Genomic DNA, 22,900 nt, shown 5'->3' with positions numbered 1-22,900 from the left:
GCTTTTTCCATGATCCAGTGGATGTTGGCAATTTGATCTCTGGTTCCTCTGCCTTTTCTGAAACCAGCTTGAACATCAGGAAGTTCACGGTTCACGTATTGCTGAAGCCTGGCTCAGAGAATTTTGAACATTACTAGCATGTGAGATGAGTGCAATTGTGCGGTAGCTGGAGCATTCTTTGGCATTGCCTTTTTTGGGGATTAGAATGAAAACTGACCTTTTCCAGTCCTGTGGCCACTGCTGAGTTTTCCACATTTGCTGGCATATTGAGTGCAGCACTTTCACAGCATCCTCTTTTAGGATTTGAAATACTCAACTGGAATTCCATCACCTCCACCTGCTTTGTTCGTAGTGGTGCTTCCTAAGACCCACTTGACTTCACATTCCAGGATGTCTGCCTCTAGGTGAGTGATTACACCATTGTGATCATCTGGGTCATAGGGTCCCTTTTCTATAGTTTCTCTGTGTATTCTTGCCACCTCTTCTTAATATCTTCTGCTTCTCTTAGGTCCATACCATTTCTGTCCTTTATTGAGCCCATTTTTGCATGAAATTTTCCCTTGGTATCTCTAATTTTCTTGAAGAGATCTCTATTCTTTCCCATTCTATTGTTTTCCTATTTCTTTGCACTGATTGTTGAGGAAGGCTTTCTTATCTCTCCTTGCTATTCTTTGGAACTCTGCATTCAAATGGGTATGTCTTTCCTTTTTGCTTCTCTTCTTTTCACAGCTGTTTGTAAGGCCTCCTCAGACAGCCATTTTGCTTTTTTCCATTTCTTTTGCTTGGGCATGATCTTGATCCCTGTCTCCTGTACATTGTCATGAACCACTCTCCATAGTTCATCAGACACTGTCTATCAGATCTAATCCCTTAAATCTATTTCTCACTTCTACTGTATAATCATAAGGGACTTGATCTAGGTCATACCTGAATGGTCTAGTGGTTTTCCTTACTTCCTTCAATTTAAGTCTGAATTTGGCAATAAGGAGGTCATGACCCCTTCTCCAGCGGATCTTCCAAACCCAGGTATCAAACTGGGGTGTCCTGCATTGCAGGCAGATTCTTTACCAACTGAGATATGAGGGAAACCAGAGTGAAGGTTAGGGGCAAATTGGTTGAGTAAAAGAGATCTGAGATTTCAGGCTTGGGGGAACTTTTTGAGAGGCACGGTATTGACCTGTAGGGCCTGGCCTTGAAGCACCGGCATCAATATTGAGCTATATTTCCACAAAAATTTGGAAATTCAGTGGGCAGGCTTTCAAGAGAAGCCATGATGCCCCCAATAGGAATTTCACCTCTTCCTAGAAAAATCTACCCTCTCCTTCACAAGAGAGGCCACTCTGGCCCCAGTCCCCGTGGATCACAGGTCGCCCAGCTTCATGGAAACCTGTCTGTGAGACACAAAGACACATCAAGAACTTTAAGCCTTATCAACTAACAGAACTCAGGGCAGAAAAGTGGAGTCAGGGCAGTTGGGAACAGGGTGTCAGAATGAACACACAGAATTAGTCCCTCCACTGCTTAGCACCAAGCCTGCCCTTGTAGAAATGTATATTCCTCATTATTTGACCAATGATCAAATTAATATACGTGATTAGAGCCTAGGGAATTGGGTAGAAAGAAGTTTACCTAGACATCGTTTATGTTCAATGCAATGAATAAAAGATGGGAACCAATTACATTCATATGATGAGGTACTTTTTATGAAGTAGAGCTATTCTAAAGAATACAATATTCTCAATCATTATTTATTATGTTTTTGAACACATTTTTGTTACCTATAAAATTATTCACCTTCTTTCACTGGAAAATTAGCATACAGACTATGTCCAAATTGTAATATCATGTATGTCAAAATGTTATCAGCACTTATCTGTGGGTGGTAGGATTTGGGGGGATTTGGTTTTCATCCAAATACTTTTCCCACTGTCCACAGTATCATGTTTTAAATCTATATTTAGATAAATTAGAGTTCTTTCCTTCTCCCATAAAACACAGGCACAACTAGAGTACCACAAAGAGACACATCACACATAGAGAAAAAATAAAAAATAAAAAAAATAAAAAGAGAATGTGACCCCAGAGTAGTTTTCAGGCCTTCCTTAGACAACTCCTGAGAGTTCAGCGTCAGCACCAAAAATGGGTGATATTTAACCTCAAGTAGTCTGGCTATCGGTTACCAACAAGACCATGTTCAGATACTGAAAACACAGCCCAGCTGCAGCCCTGTCCCCAGCCACCCATGCAGCCTTCCAGCCAGAGGCCCCCTCTCCACCCCTCCTCCAGAAATTCCACTCCAATTACCCTGCTCACACAACAGCAAGAAACCCAGACTTTCTGCTGAGATAGGAGGGGATACCAGACAGGTAATTTGCAAGGACGTAGTCTTATCAGGGAAATCTCTCCCCCAAACTACAGCGCCTCAAGGTCAGGAGGTGGGTGGGGGGGGCGGTGGAAGAGCTTTGGCTGGTCACCTGGGTTAGGTAAAGAAGGCAGGTGCGACTTCAAGTCATGGAAAAACCTTAGAATGCTCCCCAAGGAGCTGACAACTAGTGTCCTCTCACAAAGAGAGAAGAAATAAACAAGAAATCTGGGTGGTACCTCTGTCCCCCACATCCTCCCTTCACCCACTCGGTGGCTCTAGTGATGCTCTCTGGACGTCTTGGTGACATCCAGGATCACTGTCTGCAGCCTGTCTGACGTCTGGTTCCTCAGCTGCTCAGGCCCCTGCTCTGTCAGACACACAGCCAGGACCCTCAAGCCTCCCAGGTCCAGCTGCCTAGCCAGCAGGTTCCCGAAGCCCAAGTCATAGCCCATGATGAAGACGAACTTGTCCTGAAGGTGGCTTACCACCTGCCTCTCCTGGTATCAGTGCAGGAGGTAGTACAGGCCCAAGAGGACTGCCACGTACAGCCACCTGGCCTTTTACGGGACAGACACACACAGACTGGCATGAAATAAAGTGATTCGTGATCAAACAGGACAAATCAAGCACACACAGGATAACAGTTTGCAAACCAGGATCCAGGCCCTCTGGCATGGAGTTCTCAAGATTGTCCTGTTCACCCTCTTCGGTGAGAATGACTGACTCTAACCCCAATGTGTGCTTTTTGGTGCACTTAACCCATTTCTAATAGATCTCAATGCATTTACAACACAGTCTCTTAGGGATGAGTACATGGAAGGCCTGCACAGTCAGATCTATCCATTATTGTGCCTCCAATAATTTCTGACCATGGGCCCTCCTGTAAGGCAGGAATAAGCTGAATCAAACTCTACAGGTCTAGGAACAACTGGGTATGTGAAACATAGGAAGGTGCTTCCCAGCTTCCCAGTAAAAGACATACACAGAGTAAGGGAGAGGGGCCTGGAAGGAAGAGCCATTAGGTCTGTGATGAAAATCTGCAGAACCTCCACCCCACTCCCCGACCTCAACCCTCTACCCCCGGGCTCAGAGCACAGAAGCAGAAGAGAAGAAGGGCATCCACCACAGGCCATTACCTGAGGGAGTCTGAGAAGGCCTCCACGCCATACCTGGATATGCAGTAGCTTCCAGCATGGAGGGACACCTGGCCCAAGACACTGGAGACGTTGACCACACGGCCCCTCGCCTTCTGCACCAGGGGCAGCAGACTCAGGGTCACATCAATTACCCCCAGCAGGTTCACATCCAGAACCTTCACAAAGTCCTGTTTGGTCAGCCACTCATTGGGTGCCAATGCAAATGCCGGCATTATTCCCCAGACCCCAGAGTCCTGGGAAGAGTGAGGACGAGAGGGCAACACTGAGCTGGGCCCAGGAGAGAGGACTGAGCCATGGTGCCATTCACCCTCCAACCCGGAAGGACTTTAGGAGAGAGGCTGCAGGGGAGGGGCTGGAGCAGAGACCAACACGCTCCTGGGGGTTTGCGGAGTCCAGACCCTGTGAGCAGTGGGAGGACAGAAGGTGTGCTCCCTCTTGACTCAAGTCTTCACACCACGCCTACTGCCTGGTGACAAGGAGCTAGCACCCCAGAGCTAATGAAGGGAAGTATGGAGCTTGAGGACAGCTTGTGTGTCTATAGTCTCTAACTCAGAGGGTGAAGTTGTGTCTTTCACAGTCCCTGTTGTCTTTGCAGACATGATAAATATGCCCTAGCTGCTCAGATTTTCTGACACCTTCAGGACTGAGTGGTTAACAGCTAATATAAGGGAAAGAGAGGGAAAGAGAGAGAGACAGTGAGAGAATGAGGGCAAGAGAGACAAAAAAGAGACATTGGATAAAAGACAAAAACAAATACGACTATAGTATGGATGCAGATTGTGTGGATAAATACGACTTGAAATCCTCGTTTGGGGGGAAATTGTGGACAGGCCCGATATTGACCTCTAGAGCCTGGGCTTGAAACACCCTATCAATACTGAGTCATGTCCCTGTAGGAATCTGGGGAATTACATGTGGTATTTGGAGGGGAGGTTGGGCTCCCTCTCTTTACCCATCACCCACAGAACACAGAGTTCACCCTCTACCCCAGAAAACCCCAACTGTCCTCCCACTCATATAAGAGATCACTCTAGCCCATCTCCTCGGAAAAGGTTCACCAGCTTGAAGGAAACTATCCTGCAGGAATCAAATCCTAAGGGTTTTTCTTTTGCCCTATTTTTTTCTTTTAAAGTTTTAATTGAAGGATAATATTGTGCTGGTTTCTGTAATATATCAAGCTGCCCGCCCAGCAGTTTCTCGAAGCCTGAGTCACAGCCCGTGATGAAGATGAACTTGTCCTGGAGGTGGTCACCACCTCCTGGTGCCAGAAGGAGGTAGTACAGGCCCACGAGGACCACTGGGTCTAGCCACAAGGCTTTCCAGGGGACAGACACACACAGGCTGCAGTGAAATTGACTGACTAGTGATCAGACGAGAGGAATTAAGAACACTCATGATTATGTTTGGCCAACCAGCTTCCAGGCTCTCTGGCAAAGAGTTTTCAAGATTTTCCTATTCACCCTCTTCAGTGAGTATTACTGACTCTAACCCCAAAGCATCCTCTTGTGGCCAGCCAAAATCTTGGCCTTCTCTGTCCACAGAAGCCCAGTGAAAAGTATGGACAGAGTTTGGAGGAAATAGAAAGGTGGCTTTTACTCTCAGCCAGTGGAGAGGGGAACACAGTAGGCTCATGTCTCAAGAACTGTGCCCTTCCCACCCCCATTCCATGAGGAGTGTGGGGGCTTACATAAGGCAAGGGCTCACAGTCAGGAGTCAGTGATAAGGAACAAAGGTGATAGGATCTTGGTCTCTTCCTCTTGCATTATTTCAAAGACAGTCATAAGCTAGTGTCAGTAACGGGCTTCCCTCACAGCTCAGTCGGTAAGAGTCTGCCTGCAATGCAAGAGACCCAGGTTCGATTCCTGGGTCAGGAAGATCCCCTGGAGAAGGAAATGGCAATCCACTCCAGTATTCTTGCCTGGAAAATACCATAGACAGAGGAGACTGGCGGGCTACAGTCCATTGGGTCACAAGAGTCGGACACGACTTAGCAACTAAACCACCACCACCAGTGTCAGTAACCCAGTATTTGAGTGTGGCAATTCGGTGGCTCTGTGGTCTTCTTCCTGCCATGGAACTACAAGGGGAAGGATGTTATAAGGGTAAACACCTGATAGAGGATATATTTAGCATAGAGTCAAAGAAGAAAATGTGAATTGTAGCTTCTATTGTGTTAGGGGGCAGAAAAGCAAACTTAGTTACAGACACAAGTCTTAGAAAAAAGAAAAGAAAAAAAAGCTAGGAATGTTGAGGCCTTGTTCTCAGGAATGGAAAAGAGAAAAACTCATTCCTCTTTTTTCCTTCTCACTACCACACGCTTGAAATGTTCCCTTGGGATCTCTAATTTTTTTGAAGAGATCTCTAGTCTTTCCCATTCTGTTGTTTTCCTCTATTTCTTTGCATTGATCGCTGAAGAAGGCTTTCTTATCTCTTCTTGCTATTCTTTGGAACTCTGCATTCAGATGCTTATATCTTTCCATTTCTCTTTTGCTTTTTGCCTCTCTTCTTTTCACAGCTACCTAACAGAAGCAGAAGATATCAAGAAGAGGTGGCAAGAATACACAGAAGAACTGTACAAAAAAGATCTTCACGACCCAGATAATCATGATGATGTGATCACTAATCTAGAGCCAGACATCTTGGAATGTGAAGTCAAGTGGGGCTTAGAAAGCATCACTACGAACAAAGCTAGTGGGGGTGATGAAATTCCAGTTGAGCTGTTTCAAATCCTGAAAGATGATGCTGTGAAAGTGCTGCACTCAATATGCCAGCAAATTTGGAAAACTCAGCAGTGGCCACAGGACTGGAAAAGGTCAGTTTTCATTCCAATCCCAAAGAAAGGCAATGTCAACGAATGCTCAAACTACTGCACAATTGCAGTCATCTCACATGCTAGTAAAGTAATGCTCAAAATTCTCCAAGCCAGGCTTCAGCAATACGTGAACCGTGAACTTCCTGATGTTCAAGCTGGTTTTAGAAAAGGCAGAGGAACCAGAGATCAAATTGCCAACATCTGCTGGATCATGGGAAAAGCAAGAGAGTTCCAGAAAAACATCTATTTCTGCTTTATTGACTATGCCAAAGCCTTTGATTGTGTGGATCACAAGAAACTGTGGAAAATTTTGAAAGAGATGGGAATACCAGACCACCTAACCTGCCTCTTAAGAAATCTGTATGCAGGTCAGGAAGCAACAGTTAGAACTGGACATGGAACAACAGACTGGTTCCAAATAGGAAAAGGGGTACGTCAAGGCTGTATATTGTCACCCGGCTTATTTAACTTATATGCAGAGTACATCATGAGAAATGCTAGACTGGAAGAAACACAAGCTGGAATCAAGATTGCTGGGAGAGATATCAATAAGCTCAGATATGCAGATGACACCAACCCTTAAGGCAGAAAGTGAAGAGGAACTAAAAAGCCTCTTGATGAAAGTGAAAGAGGAGAGAGAAAAACTTGGCTTAAAGCTCAACATTCAGAAAATGAAGATCATGGCATCTGGTCCCATCACTTCACATCAAATAGATGGGGAAACAGTAGAAACAGTGTCAGACTTTATTTTTTTGGGCTCCAAAATCACTGCAGATGGTGACTGCAGCCATGAAATTAAAAGACACTTACTCCTTGGAAGAAAAGTTATGACTAACCTAGATAGTATATTCAAAAGCAGAGACATTACTTTGCTGACTAAGGTCTGTCTAGTCAAGGCTATGGTTTTTCCTGTGGTCATGTATGGATGTGAGAGTTGGACTGTGAAGAAGGCTGAGTGCCGAAGAATTGATGCTTTTGAACTGTGGTGTTGGAGAAGACTCTTGAGAGTCCCTTGGACTGCAAGGAGATCCAACAAGTCCATTCTGAAGGAGATCAGCCCTGGGTGCTCTTTGGAAGGAATGATGCTAAAGCTGAAGCTCCAGTACTTTGGCCACCTCATGTGAAGAGTTGACTCATTGGAAAAGACTCTGATGCTGGGAGGGATTGGGGGCAGGAGGAGAAGGGGACAACCGAGGATGAGATGGCTGGATGGCATCACGGACTCAATAGACGTGAGTCTGAGTGAACTCCGGGGGATGGTGATGGACAGGGAGTCCTGGCGTGCTGCGATTCATGAGGTCGCAAAGAATCAGACACAACTGAGCGACTGAACTGAACTGAACTGAACTAACAGAATTCAGAGTCAAGAGCAGAGTCATGGGAGTTGGGTACGAGCTGTTGGAATTATTAACATACAGATTAGTTCATCTGCTGCTCAGTTCCAACAGTGCACTTGGAGGAATGTATATCCTCCCACTATATTTGACCAATGATCAAATTAATACATGTGATTAGAGTGTAGGTAAGTGGTTAGAAAGAAGTTTACCAAGACATCATTTATGTTGAATACAGTAAATAACATGTGGGAACCAATTACATTCATGCCATGATGTACTTCTGAATAAGCAGTGCTATTCTAAAGTATATAATATTCTTAATCATCATTTATTTGGTTTTGAAGGAATTTTTGTTATGTGTAAAGTTGTTTACCTTCTCAGTGGAAAATTAGACTACGCATTATAGGCAAAATGTAACATGGATGTGAAAAACGTTATCAGTTCATCTCTGGGTGGTATGATTGGTGTGACTGTCATTTTTAATCTGTGTACCCTGCCCATTTTACACAATAATCATGTTTTATATGTATTCTAGAAGGAAAGAAATTATAGTTCTTTCTTACTCTCTTATGATACGTAAACACTGTGGTAAAACGCAAACATACACACACAAAGAGAAAAACAAAAAAGAGAGAGAAAGTGACCCCATAGTAGTTTTCTGCCCTGCTTTAATGAAGGATTGAGAGCTCAGTGTCATCACTGAAATTGGGTGACACTGAGCCCCAAGTAGGATGACTATGGGTCACCAGCAAGATCATGATCAAGTGCTGAGAATACAGCCCAGCTCCAGCCCTGCCTCCAGCCACCATCCAACCAGAATCTCCTCCAACTCAGCTTCAAGAAACTTAGACCTTCTGCTGAGAGGAGCGGACATCAGACAGGAAGTCTGCAAGGTACATTCCCATCAGGGAAAACTGTCCCCCAAACTACAGAGCCTCCAGGTCAGGAGGTGGGGGTCAGGGATGGAAGAGGCTCATCTGATCAGCTGAGTGAGGTGAAGAAGGCAGGTAGGACTTCACATCCTGAGAAACACCTTGGAATCTTCTCCCGCAAGCTGTCAAGGGGTCTCCCCTTCACAGAGACAGGAACCATCTGTCCCCCACACACTCCTTCACCCACGGGGCTACTGCAGCATTGCTCTCTGTCTTTGTGATGTGGCGGATCCCCTTCTCTGGCCTGTTTGACGTCTGGTTCCACAGCTGCTCGAGCCCAGACTGCATCAGACACGCAGCCTGGACCCTCAAGCCTTGCAGGTCCAATGCCTGGCCAGCAGGTTCCCAAAGCCTGAGCCACAGCCCGTGATGAAGACGAACCTGTTGTGGAGTTGGCTCACCATCTGCCTCTCCTGGTACCAGGGCAGGTAGCACAGGCCATCAACACCACCAGGTTCAGCCACATGGCTTTGCAGGGGTCAGACACCCAGAGACTAGGGTGAAACTAGAATCTGGCTAGGGTTCAGACAGGAGGCATTAAGAACACATATGATGTTGGTTGGCCAGTCAGGCTCCAGGCCATCTGGCATGGAGTCCTCAGGCTTATCCTGTTCATTCTCTTTGGTGACTACTATTAATATAAATTCTGGCCCCAACACATATTTTTATTTTTTAAATACACTTGACCCATTTCTACCAGATGACTTTGCACTTGCAAAACAACCCTTTAAGGATGACAGTAGTTTACCCAATCTCATTTTCCTGGTTTTCCTACTCCTCTTTATTTCCTTCCAGCCACAACTCTCCTCCCCACCCCTACACCCACACATATAGAACCCTTACATCCCATATTTCATGGATCACAACCATCTTTTTACATTTATTTTATTTGCCTCTGGGACCTGGATCTCCTCGTTATTATAAAAGGAACACAGTGAAATCAAGTCACCTGACTTCAAACCCAGCTCTGCTGTCAACTAGCTGTGGGACCTTGGGCAGCTGGCTTAGCCTCTGACCTGTTTTCCTCCTCTGACTCAGCTCACAGAATTCCCTCCTGAAGGTCTAAGTCCCCTCAGTCTCTCTAGGATTGGAAGGAGAAGGCAAAAGAGAATAAGGTCTCTCCTGTTAACAGTGGTTCTCTGGACAAGAAAGGTGTTCAGAAGAGCAGTGGGGGTGTCTGAAGCAAAGAGAGGGGACACAACGGGAGTAAGGGGACACAGACAATGGTGAGACTTCTCCCAGATGCTGGGATGGGTGTTTGCAGGACTCACAGAAAGCCGCTCCAACAGTTTGAGAGGGTAACAGGCTGGAAGGCCAGGGGTCTCCAAACGGAGGAAATAGGCTGCAAGTGTCAGACATTTTTTATCTATCTCTTCAATGGCAGGAAGAAACAAACTAGTGTTATATTTTTTCCCCTTCTCTATACAAATTTAAAAACAGGTTTCTCTTAAAATTCTGTGTTGCCATAATGACACCTGGTTCCACCTGAACACAACTTTTCTCAAACCTTGAGCTAACCAATGCATTTTTCTTATGGAAATGTTTGTTTTAAGCTATGTTAATGTACTATGTATACCCTCAACTCTGTCTCCAAGTCGGTTCCCCCTAAAGGCTCTGAACCGACTTGACAAACTGTACATTGACAATACTCATACATTGTTCTCCTAAAATATGTTAATAAAACTATATATTTATATGGAAATCTGCCTTTCTTCAAGATTCATCTCAATCATTTTTTGCCCCTGGATGACTCATCTAGTGCCATTCTCTGAGTTTTGAGACACTTCCTTTCTTTTATTAGCAGACTGCTAGTACACCAATGAACAGTATGAAAAGGCAAAATGATAGGATACTGAAAGAGGTACTCCCCGGGTCAGTAGGTGCCCAATATGCTTCTGTAGATCAGTGGAAAAATAACTCCAGAAAGAATGAAGGGATGGAGCCAAAGCAAAAACAATACCCAGTTGTGGATGTGACTGATGATAGAAGCAAGGTCCGATGCTGTAAAGAGCAATATTGCATAGGAACCTGGAATGTTAGGTCCGTGAATCAAGGCAAATCAGAAGCGGTCAAACAGGAAATGACAAGAGTGAATGTCGACATTCTAGGAATCAGAGAACTAAAATGGACTGGAATGGGTGAATTTAACTCAGATGACCATTGTATCTACTACTGTGGGCAGGAATCCCTCAGAAGAAATGGAGTAGCCATCATGGTCAACAAAAGAATCCGAAATGCACTACTTGGATGCAATCTCAAAAATGACAGAATGATCTCTGTTTGTTTCCAAGGCAAACCATTCAATATCACGGTAATCCAAGTCTATGCACCAACCAGTAACGCTATAGAAGCTGAAGTTGAATGGTTCTATGAAGACCTAGAAGACCTTTTAGAACTAACACCCAAAAAAGATGTCCTTTTCATTATACGGGACTGGAATGCAAAAGTAGGAAGTCAAGAAACACCTGGAGTAACAGGCATATTTGGCCTTGGAATATAGAATGAAGCAGGGCAAAGACTAATAGAGTTTTGCCAAGAGAACACACTGGTCATAGCAAACACCATCTTCCAACAACACAAGAGAAGACTCTACACATGGACATCACCAGATGGTCAACACCAAAATCAGATTGATTATATTCTTTGCAGCCAAAGATGGAGAAGCTCTATACAGTCAACAAAAACAAGACCAGGAGCTGACTGTGGCTCAGATCATGAACTCCTTATTGCCAAATTCAGACTCAAATTGAAGAAAGTAGGGAAAACCACTAGACCATTCAGGTATGACCTAAATCAAATCCCTTATGATTATACAGTGGAAGTGAGAAATAGATTTAAGGGCCTAGATCTGATAGATAGAGTGCCTGATGAACTATGGACTGACGTTCATGATATTGTACAGGAGACAGGGATCAAGACCATCCCCATGGAAAAGAAATGCAAAAAAGCAAAATGGCTGTCTTGGGAGGCCTTACAAATAGCTGCAAAAAGAAGAGAAGCAAAAAGCAAAGGAGAAAAGGAACGATATAAGCATCTGAATCCAGAGTTCCAAAGAATAGCAAGAAGAGATAAGAAAGCCTTCTTCAGCGATGAATGCAAAGAAATAGAGGAAAAGAACAGAATGGGAAAGACTAGAGATCCTTTAAAAGAAAATTAGAGATACCAAGGGAACATTTCATGCAAAGATGGGCTCGTTAAAGGACAGAAATGATATAGACCTAACAGAAGCAGAAGCTATTAAGAAGAGGTGGCAAGAATACACAGAAGAACTGTACAAAAAAGATCTTCATGACCCGGATAATCACGATGGTGTGATCACTCACCTAGAGCCAGACATCCTGGAATGTGAAGTCAAGTGGGGCTTAGAAGGCATCACTACGAACAAAGCTAGTGGAGGTGATGGAATTCCAGTTGAGTATTTCAAATCCTGAAAGATGATGCTGTGAAAGTGCTGCACTCAATATGCCAGCAAATTTGGAAAACTCAGCAGTGGCCACAGGACTGGAAAAGGTCAGTTTTCATTCCAATCCCAAAGAAAGGCAATGTCAACGAATGCTCAAGCTACCGCACAATTGCACTCATCTCACACACTAGTAAAGTAATGCTCAAAATTCTCCAAGACAGGCTTCAGCAATACGTGAACTGTGAACTTCCTGATGTTCATGCTGGTTTTAGAAAAGGCAGAGGAACCAGAGATCAAATTGCCAACATCTGCTGGATCATGGGAAAAGCAAGAGAGTTCCAGAAAAACATCTATTTCTGCTTTATTGACTATGCCAAAGCCTTTGACTGTGTGGATCACAGTGAACTGTGGAAAATTCGGAAAGAGATGGGAATACCAGACCACCTGACCTGCCTCTTGAGAAACCTATATGCAGGTCAGGAAGCAACAGTTAGAACTGGACATGGAACAACAGACTGGTTCCAAATAGGAAAAGGAGTACGTCAAGGCTGTATATTGTCACCCTGCTTATTTAACTTCTATGCAGGGTACATCATGAGAAACGCTGGACTGGAAGAAACACAAGCTGGAATCAAGATTGCCGGGAGAAATATCAATAAGCTCAGATATGCAGATGACACCACCCTTATGGCAGAAAGTGAAGCGGAACTAAAAAGGCTCTTGATGAAAGTGAAAGAGGAGAGTGAAAAAGTTGGCTTAAAGCTGAACATTCAGAAAACGAAGATCATGGCATCTGGTCCCATCACTTCACGTCAAATAGATGGGGAAACAGTGGAAACAGTGTCAGATTTTATTTTGGGGGGCTCCAAAATTATGGCAGATGGTGATTGCCGACATGAAATTTAAAAATGCTTATTCCTTGGAAGGAAAGTTATGACCAACCTAGATAGCATATTCAAAAGCAGAGACGTTAGTTTGCCAACAAAGGTTCGTCTAGTCAAGGCTATGGTTTTTCCTGTGGTCATGTATGGATGTGAGAGTTGGACTGTGAAGAAAGCTGAGCGCCTAAGAATTGATGCTTTTGAACTGTGGTGTTGGAGAAGACTCTTGAAGGTCCCTTGGACTGCAAGGAGATCCAATAAGTCCATTCTAAAAGAGATCAGTCCTGGGTGTTGTTTGGAAGGAATGATGCTAAAGCTGAAACTCCAGTACTTTGGCCACCTCACATGAAGAGTTGACTCATTGGAAAAGACTCTGATGCTGGGAGGGATTGAGGGCAGGAAGAGACGGGTCGACAGAGGATGAGACGGCTGGATGGCATCACTGACTCAATGGATGTGAGTCTGAGTGAACTCCGGGAGATGGTGATGGACAGGGAGGCCTGGAGTGCTGCGATTCATGGGGTCACAAAGAGTCGGACACGACTGAGTGACTGAACTGAACTGAACTGAAGTAGCTATATAACATCCAGCTAAAGACTAGCAGCGGGGCACCCTTTCTGCCGCCTTCTGATATCTTGTCAGAAGCTTTCTGTATCTCTTTTATTCTTTAATAAGACTTTATTACACAAAAACTCTGAGCAATCAAGCCTTGTCTCTGGCCCGGGATTGAATTCTTCACCTCCGGAAGCCAAGAATCCTGGCGTCTTTCGTGGTTCAGCAACAAACTTTCAAATTGTTCCCCTTTTAGCCTGTGAATATGTCCTGCTCACAGACATGGATGCCTGGACCCAATGCCCTCTCCCCTTCTGTGCTCAGACCCTACCCAGCCTAGCACCACACCCAGAATCCTAACCCGTCAGACACTGAGAAAAAGCAGATTGGAAACCTGAAAAACATTAACTGGAATGCTACCCCTTCCAAGCAGTGAGATCTGTAAACCACAATGAGGGAAAGAAATTAGTTCGGTTTGTATGAGGATGAGGATGGAGAGGATGAGGGAGCTGACCACTCAGGAGACTGAAGGAAGGTCCCGAGATTGGATCCCAGAACAGCTGCACATGGAGGGGTTCACTGGGAGGGAGAGAATACCATCCAGGAGTGGGTGTGAACGATGTGGGGTGCGGAGCTGATGAGAGGGACAGAAACAGAAGGAGCTGGGGTCAGTGCCCTGGGCATCTCTTCACTGTCCACGTTTATCACAGTTCCAACTCCGAGTCAGGAAAGGCTATAGTTCCTGGGTGGAAGGAAAGGCTTCCCCAAGGACACAAAGGCTCAGATGCCCCTGGAACTCACTCCAGCCGCCAACAAGCACAGAGGAAGACAGATTCAGCCTTTAGTGGTCATTGTCTCCCGCAGGGAGCTGACTGTCATCCTGAAAGGGGTTGCCCTTCAGATGACAGACGGCAGCAATAATGAAAAGGACGGTCCTACAGAAACCAGCCATTGCCTGCTTCCTGGGTCACCAGCAGGAACCCTCCTACAGGGCTCCCCAAAGGGTGAGGCTGAAGAAGGCCAGGATGGAAGATGGTGCCCTGGAAACTGTCAGGAAGCTGGGGGGACATGCAAGTTTTATACAAACACTAACCCTGCTAAGGGAGAAGGTTGTGGTTTCTTACTTGGAGATTTTTTTTTCTCAGTGACCATGAAATCATCAACTGCAAATTCCCGCAGGGCCATGCAACAGATTGGTGCCAGCCCTCAGGTCATCTGCCTCTGTTCTGTGAATCCTGAAAGTTACAGCGTGGCTTTGGGACCTGTCAGGAGCTCCACACTACATTCCAAGCAGGGAAAACCACAGGAAGATCGGGAGAGACCCGAGACAGGAGGCTGGAGGGACTCTCAGTCACCTGGGAGCTGCAGAACACATAACAAAACGTCTTTCAAGGGCCACCCTGTCAGGCAGACTCACTGACTGAAATGTCTGCGCCTTTGGTCCTGGGAGGTTCAGCTGGGCCACATACCAAGGCAGCAACTGTCAAGACTATATGCTCAGGATCAGGGAGTCGCCCCCTGGTGGCAATCTCCCAGTCTCAGGAGGACCACAGTCAAGACACAGGTCATTACACATCCATCCCCTCATCTCCCAGGAAGAGTCCTTTGAAGAGAGAGAGAGGCTTAGAAGACAGGGGACTGGAAGGGGCCAAGAGTGAGGGCTAATTGTGCGCCCTTGCTTCCAGCCCTATCTGTCTGCTGTCCACCTACTTGAGTGAGCTTCCAGAATGGACAGACAAACCCTCCCCTCCCGTCCTAAGTATCTGATTCCGGGAGGAGATGGTATTAGGGTTGGGGAGTCACTGAACCTGTTCATCAAAACCACCAGGACAGCCGAGGGGAGGAGAGGGAGACTGCTTTGTGGCTGCTTCGTGGACTCTGGCATGGGTTCCAGCCTCTGCTCACATCCATCAGACCAGACCTGGCTCCTCCCCCAAGGAAGGCAGCCTGGAAGGAGGAGAACTGGGAATCTGCTGAGGGCCCAGCCTGAAGAACTCAGCTGGTGTGCACTGCACTTCTTTTTCAATGCATTTGTTGTTCAGCCTTGTCTGAGTTAGAGCCCTTGTGTCACAGATCAAACAGGTGGCCGTGGAACCCATCTCAGTGCAGCCCCGCATCCCCCAACCCCTTGTGGGCCCAGCAACGAGGGTCAGGGCTTTATAACCTCACAAGCCCTCTGACATTCTGGAGAGGATTCATGGGAGTGATTCTAAACCTCCTGAACACACACCTCCAAGACATAAAGTGAATCAATGATGCTTTATTTGATTTCATTTGGTTTGCTGAGACTAGTACTATTTGTATGTGTCATAAATAATAATTTGAAAATCAAGTGCCTTCAGTTTAACCATGAAGCCCTAGCATGCATTCTAGTAGGTGAACTTTTCAAATGAAATTTTAGGGAAAAAATAATCCATGGAAATTCTTGTTTCCAAGATGGATCAAAACCTGGTTTCTGTATCCAAACTTGCCAAGGCCACTGAATTGGCACCCAGACTATTGGGTCAGTCTGATAGTCACTCTTCACGATCAACAGACACCTTCAGGGAAAAGGGGCTTTTATCCGCTTGCTCATCATTTCTATACTGGGGAAGAGGGAGACAGAACATGGGAAAGATTCATCTGAAGAGGTGGACAGAGCCAAAGCACAGGGGACTGAAAGCCCCAGTGTCTCATGTCCTCCCCACAGTACGGCTTTTCACAGCTGATATGGGTCATAACGCACAAGGGACAGATTGAAGACGTGAGCATCGACCCCAGTTCCTCAAACACAATATGTCTCTTTCTAATTTCCCCAGGTCCTAAGCAATGACGCAAGCAAAGCCTGGGGAGTGGGTGGGGTGTGAAGTGGAATGTGTGTTCTGGTCCCCTGAGAATCCCCCTCTCCACTCTATTTCCCTTCCTCCATGTGTTCTTTCCCCACCCAGGACTGAACTTCCCGCTACCATGAACCCCACTCTTGCATTACAGGGCCTTAGCAGGCCCAGAGTAACCCCAGTACATCATGAGATCCACCAGGAAGCCGGGCAGGTAGCTCATGGGGAGATAGAAGAACTTGGCGTCCCAGCCTGCTGAGTATCTGGTGTGGGGGTGGCAGGTGGTCAGAGCATCCTCCATGCAGTCGGTCACCAAGGACAGATTTACAGCCCACAGTGGCTTCAGAAAATCCAATGTCTTCATGATTGTACAGAAGGAGACTCCATCCTAGTTATTCCCATTTTCCAGCCCTCCCACTTCCAGATCAACTTGACTTCCCCCAAATTCTGTTCTCTTCCAAAATCATGGTCCATATCAAATCAATAGATATCACTGCAATGTATCCTAGCACATAGCTAAAAATACACTTGGACACTAAGTTAGTGTCCTCTAGTACCTTTCCAGGGAATACATATACTACACACTGGAGGTCTCTACCCACACTAGAAATAGAGGCACCTGAGAAAAGGTGGTGCTAACACCAGTGTGACTCAGCTGATAAAGAATTCGCCTGCAATGCGGGAGACCTGGGATCGATCCCTGGGTTGGGAAGTTCCCCTGAAGAAGGTAAAGACTACCCACTCCAGTATTCTGGCCTGGAGAATTCCATAGACTCTATAGTCCATTGGGTCACAAAGAGTTGGACACGACTGAGTGACTTACTTTCACAACACTACCTTGCCATGATTCCAGGGGTGTATCCCTTGTGGCATCAGTCTCCTTTCCAAATTAAAAGTGTTTCTGAAGAGAAACTGTTCTCTAGAACTACGAAGCCTCGATCCTTCCCTTCTGTCACCAGTTGACCAATCAGAGACCTTGAGGATGAGCTCATATCCCCACTGTGGGGGTAAATGAGAGCCTGGAGGATGGAACTGAGACTGGAGAAGGCACTAATGATGCATTTCTGAATATTTTCCCAAAGCCTACAGCTAACTCACAGTCAGCAAGGAAGTTGTCATCAAAGAGTTCCTGGATCTCTGGGCTGGCATGATCCCATGATGCCTGGACAGTTTCATTAAACACCTCACCTTGGATCATATTGGTCAGGAAGTAACTGGGCTCAACCATAGCCAGTTTCACTCCAAAGTAGGAGAGCTCCCTCCTGGAATGTAGACAGGATGAGGGGCAAAGGCTAGAGATGTCGTGCAAGAAGAACATGAAAGAACAGTCAGACACCAGTACAGGCCTGGGTGAGATGGGCTGGGAGCTCTCAGAAGTTGGAGATACAGAAGCCAGGGAGAGAAGCTCATGGTGATGTTACTGCTTCTTTATAGAGTTTGACCATTTTCCCAATTATTTTACACCCCGTGCCTATCAGATCTACATCCTACCAACTGTGCTGCAGAGCATCGCTTAAATGTTGTCACCTCCTATTCCTCTCACTCCAATCAATCACCATGTTTGCACATTGTGTCTTTCCATATACCACATCCCTCGTCTCCCCTCTTCCACCCCAGGAACCCCTGTCCTCTAAGAAGCATCCACCAGTCTGTGGACAGAGCTCCCATACATCAGAGCCAGTGGTCTCTACCACTTATTTGACAGGGTAACTCTCCTGACCAATTTCTTCAAGGGGTACACATCCCCCCAGGGCTTCCAGAACATAAATACCATAGCAGTTGAGCACATGAAAGGCCTGCACAGCCAAAACATATCCGTTATTGTGCCTCCAATAATTTCCAACCATGGGCCCTCCTGCAAGGCAGGAATAAGTTGAATCAAACCCTATAGGTTTGGGACCAACTGGGGATGGAAAACATATGAACATGCTTCTCATCAAAGAGACCTACACAGTGAGAGGGACCTAGAAGAAAGAGTCAATAGGTCTGTGATGTATGAAAATACTGGTAGAACCCCCACCTTAACCCCTTCCCTGCCTCAGTGCTCAGAAGGAGGAGAAGAGAAGAAGGGCCTCCCCTCCAGACCATTACCTGAGGGAGTCCAAGAAGGGCTCCACGCTGTACTTGAACATGCAGTAGCCTCCACCACAGAGAGCCAGCTGGCCTATGATGCTGGAGATGTTAGCCACATAGCCCCTTCTTTTCCGCCCCAGGGTCAGCAGACTCGGGGTCATGTCAATGAAGCCCAAGAGGTTAACATCCAGAATCTTCACAAAGTCCTGTCTGATCAACCACTGATTGGGTGCCATCATTGTGCAAATGCCGGCTTTATGCACCAGACCCCAGAGTCCTGGGAAGAGTGAGGACAAGAGGGCAACACTGTGTGGTCCCAGGAGAGAGGACGGAGCCACGGTGCCATTCACCCTCCGACCCGGAAGGACTTTAGGAGAGAGGCTGCAGGGGAGGGGCTGGAGCAGACACCAACACACTCCTGGGGGTCTGGGGAGTCCAGACCCTGTGAGCAGTGGGAGGACAGGAGGTGCGCCTTCCTCCCGACTCGGTCTTCACATCCTGCCCATGGCCTGGTGACAAGGAAGAAGTATCCCAGTGTTGATGAAGGCAGGTATTGAGCTTGAGGAAATCTAGTGGGTCTATAGTCTGGAACTCAAGAGTGAAGTTTTGGGTTTTCACAGTCCATGGTGTCTTTGAAAGGGAAAGTCAGTGAGTTGTGTACAACTCTTGGTGACCCCAGGGTCTATAGAGTCCATGGAATTCTCCAATCCAGAATACTGAGTGGGCAGCCTTTCCCTTCTCCAGGGATCTTCCCAACCCAGGGATCGAACCCAGGTCTCCCACATTACAGGCAGATTCTTTACCAGCTGAGCTATCAATGGTGTCTTTGAACACTAATAAATATTCCCCAGCTTTCAAGATTTTCTGACAGCTTCAGGACTGAGTGCTCAACAGTTAGTATGAGGAAAAGAGAGGAAACATAGACAATGAGAATGGGTGGGGAAGTGAGGAAAAAAGGAATAAAGAGATGAAGACAAAAACAAAAAAAGATGACCGTAACTGAGTGCAGATTGGTTGGGTGAAACAGACCTGAGATCTCAGGATTGTGGGAACTTAGTGGCAGACCTGGTATTGACCTCTAGGACCTGGGCTTGAAACACCTGCACTTCAATACTGAGCAATGTGTCTCAGGAATCTGGAGAATTCCAAGGGCTATTTTGGGGGAGGGCAGGGATGCCTCTCCTTACCCTTAACACCCAGAGCACAGAGTTCACCCCCTACCCCAGAAAACTCCATCTTCTCCTCCCATTCACACAGGAGGCCACCCTGGCTTCATCTTCTTGGTGCAAATTCACCCAGCTTAAAGGAAACCACTTGCAAGAATCCAAGACACAATCCCAAGGTTTTAAAGTAAACCTTTAGCAACCATAGGCCTCATGGCAGCAGCAGCAGGCATTCGAGGTTGCTGGGGTAAGGGAACCAGAAGTTCCACACAGAGAGCTGAGTCCCTGCCCTGCTCGGCAACATTCCTAACTTGTAGGATGAATACAGTCCAACCATCTGTTATCAAAGACACAATCAACGTACATGGTTATAGTGTAGAGATATCATTTATGTGGAATATGGTGAATAAAATGTAGGAAATAATTATGTATCACACCATGAAGTACTTTTTAGTAAGTGATGTTATTTTAATGTGTAGTATTTTCTCAGTCACAATTTATGTTTTTGAAGAAATTTTTATCATGTTCTAAATCTATGTATTTACATATAGTAGAAAGAAAAGGATAAATACGTGCAAATATAAGACCATGTATATCAAAATACTAATAGCCCTTATGTCTTGGTGGTGAGATTTTCAGTGTTTGGCATATCTCTCAGTTTCCACAATGATCATTCTTTCATCACTTAGAAGAGAGAAACTGAAGTTCTCTCCTTCCACTGCAAAACATAGGCAGATTCTAAGAATTTAAAAAAAAAAAAAAAACAGTAGAGAAAAGAAGAAAAGCAGAAAGCAGAGAGAGAAAGTGACTCCATAGTAGTTACCTGACTTCCCCTAGACAAGGCCTGAGAACTCAGTATCATTATTTGAAAGTAAGTGACATTAAAAGCCAAGTGGGATGCCTATGGGTCACCAACAAGAACATGATCAAGTGCTGAGAACACAGCCCAGGTCCAGTGCTCCCCTCCGACCCCTTTGCAGCCTTTCAACCAGAGCCTCCACCTCCACCCCTCCTCCAGAAAGTCCACCCTGATCACCCTGCTCACTCAGCAGCAAGAAACCCAGACTTTCTGTTGAGACAGGAGGGGATACCAGACAGATAGTCTACAAGGACACTGTCTGATCAGGGAAATCTCTCTCCGAAAAACTGCAAACACTCAAGGTCAGGAGGTGGGTGTGACGGATGGAAGAGGCTCGTCTAGTCAGCTGGGTGAGGTGAAGAAGGCAAGTGGGACTTCACATCCAGGAAAACCCCTTGGATTATTCCCCAAGGAGCTGACAACAGGTCTCCCCTCACACAGAGAGAAGTACACAAACAAAAAGTGTGGGTGGTACCTCTATCTCCCACACACTCCTTCACCCACTTGGTGGCCGCAGTGACACTCTGTCTTGGTGGCCGCAGTGACACTCTGTCTTGGTGACGTCCAGGATCGCCGTCTGCAACCTGTTGCTGTCTGCTTCCTCAGTTGCTCGGCTCCCTGCTCTGTCAGACACGCAGCCAGGACCCTCAAGCCTCGCAGGTCCAGCTGCCTGGCCAGCAGGAACCCAAAGCTCGAGCCACAGCCCGTGATGAAGACAAACTTGTCTTCCTAGTAACAGTGCAGGAGGTAGTACAAGCCCACGAGGACCACCAGGTACAGCCACGTGGGTTTGTAGGGGACTGGCACACACAGGTTGGGATGAATAGTGTCTGGTTAGTGATCAGACAGAAGAAATTAAGAACATGCACAAAGGTGATTGGCCAGGCAGCCTCCAGAATTTCTGGAATGGAGTTCTGAAGATTTCCTATTTACCTTCTTCAGTGATTATGACTGACTCTGATCCCAGTACTTGCTTTTGGCTTTTTGGCACAATTAATGCACTTCTCATTGCTACTATTGCATTTCCAACACACACCCTTAAGGAGGACAGTACTTTTCCCACCTCAGTTTCCTGGTCCTTACACTCCTGCCTGTTTCCCTCTGCCCACCTCTGCCTTCTCAGTCCTCACACAGCCACAAACACGTTAGAAATTTTGGATCCCAGGTTTCATGGTTCACAACCAAATTGTTCCCTTTTTCTTATTGAAGGCTATGACTTGGGTCTCTTAGACTAGGAACATTCTTATAAGGGGATACACTTGGAATCAAGACACATGTGACTTTCAAAACCCAACTTTCCTGCCAACTAGCTGTGTGACCCTGGGCAGCTGGCTTAGCCTCTGATCTGGTTCCCTCCTCTCCCTCAGCTCACAGAATTCACTCCTAAAAGACTACGTCCCCTCAGCCTCTCTAGGATTAGAAGGAGGAAGCAAAAGGGAATAAGGTGTCTCCTGATTCAGTGGCTCTCTGGATTAAAAAGATGTTCAGAAGAGCAGTGAGGGTGTTTGAGACAAAGAGAGGGGACATGAAGGGACACAGGCAATGGGGAGACTTCTCCCAAGTGCTGGGATGGGTGTTGGAAGGACTCACACGAAGCTGCTCTAACAGGTGTTCCCCTTTATCTGCAAGAAATTCTGTCCACATACCTGAGCGCTGGGTTCCATTGCCCTCTCCCCTTCTGTGCTCAGACCCTGCCCTGCCCAGCACCACACACAGAATCCAGACCAAACAGATGTGGAGAAAAGACTGATTTGAACCTTGATATCTTATCATTAATTGGAATGCTGACTCCCCCAAGCAGGGAGTTAAATAATTGGAAATGAATTAGTTCAATTTGTATGAGGGTTGATGCTGGGAGGGATTGGGGGCAGGAGGAGAAGGGGACGACAGAGGAAGAGATGGCTGAATGGCATCACTGACTCAATGGACGCGAGTCTGAGTGAACTCTGGGAGTTGGTGATGGACAGGGAGGACTGGTGTGCTGTGATTCATGGGGTCGCAAAGAGTTGGACATGACTGAGCGACTGAACTGAACTGAACTGAACTGAACTGAACTGATGATGGAGAGGAGTAGCGAGCTGCCCGCTCAGGAGATTGAGGAAAGGACCGGAGACTGGATCCAGAGCAGCTGTGCATGCAGGGGGTTCACAGAGATGGGGAGGATACTATTCAGTAACGGGGCTGGACCACCAGGGGCACTGAGCTGGTGAGCGAGGCAGGGGCAGAAGGAGCCGGGGTCAGTGCCCTGGACATCTCCTCACCATCCATGTTTATCACAGCTCTGACTCCAGATCAGGAAAGACGATGGGCACTGGGTGGAAGGAGAGGATTCTCCAATGACACAGAGGTTCAGATGCCCCTGGAGCCCACCCCAGCAGCCAGGAAACACAGAAAGGAGGACAGATTCAGCCTCTTGTGGTCACTGCCACCTGCAGGGTGCTGACTGCCTCCTGAAAGGAGTTGACCCTCAGGTGGCCATCTGCAGCAGTAATGGAAAGGATGGTCCTGCAGAAAGCAGCCTCTACCTGCTTCCTGGGTGACCAGCAGGAC

At 46.5% G+C, this 22,900-nt stretch overlaps 2 pseudogenes; both read right to left on the bottom strand.

Annotated features, from left to right (window-relative positions):
• Window positions 1-3,497: 3,497 nt before the first annotated feature.
• LOC128047305 (retinol dehydrogenase 16-like) lies at window positions 3,498-9,069 on the bottom strand (annotated as a pseudogene).
• A 7,334-nt stretch (window positions 9,070-16,403) lies between these two features.
• Window positions 16,404-22,618, bottom strand: LOC128048145 (retinol dehydrogenase 16-like; annotated as a pseudogene).
• Window positions 22,619-22,900: the final 282 nt, after the last annotated feature.

The sequence above is a fragment of the Budorcas taxicolor genome, chromosome 5 (assembly GCF_023091745.1).
Source record: "Budorcas taxicolor isolate Tak-1 chromosome 5, Takin1.1, whole genome shotgun sequence".
Classification (NCBI taxonomy): domain Eukaryota; kingdom Metazoa; phylum Chordata; class Mammalia; order Artiodactyla; family Bovidae; genus Budorcas; species Budorcas taxicolor.
This window is presented reverse-complemented; position numbering and strand designations above follow the sequence as displayed.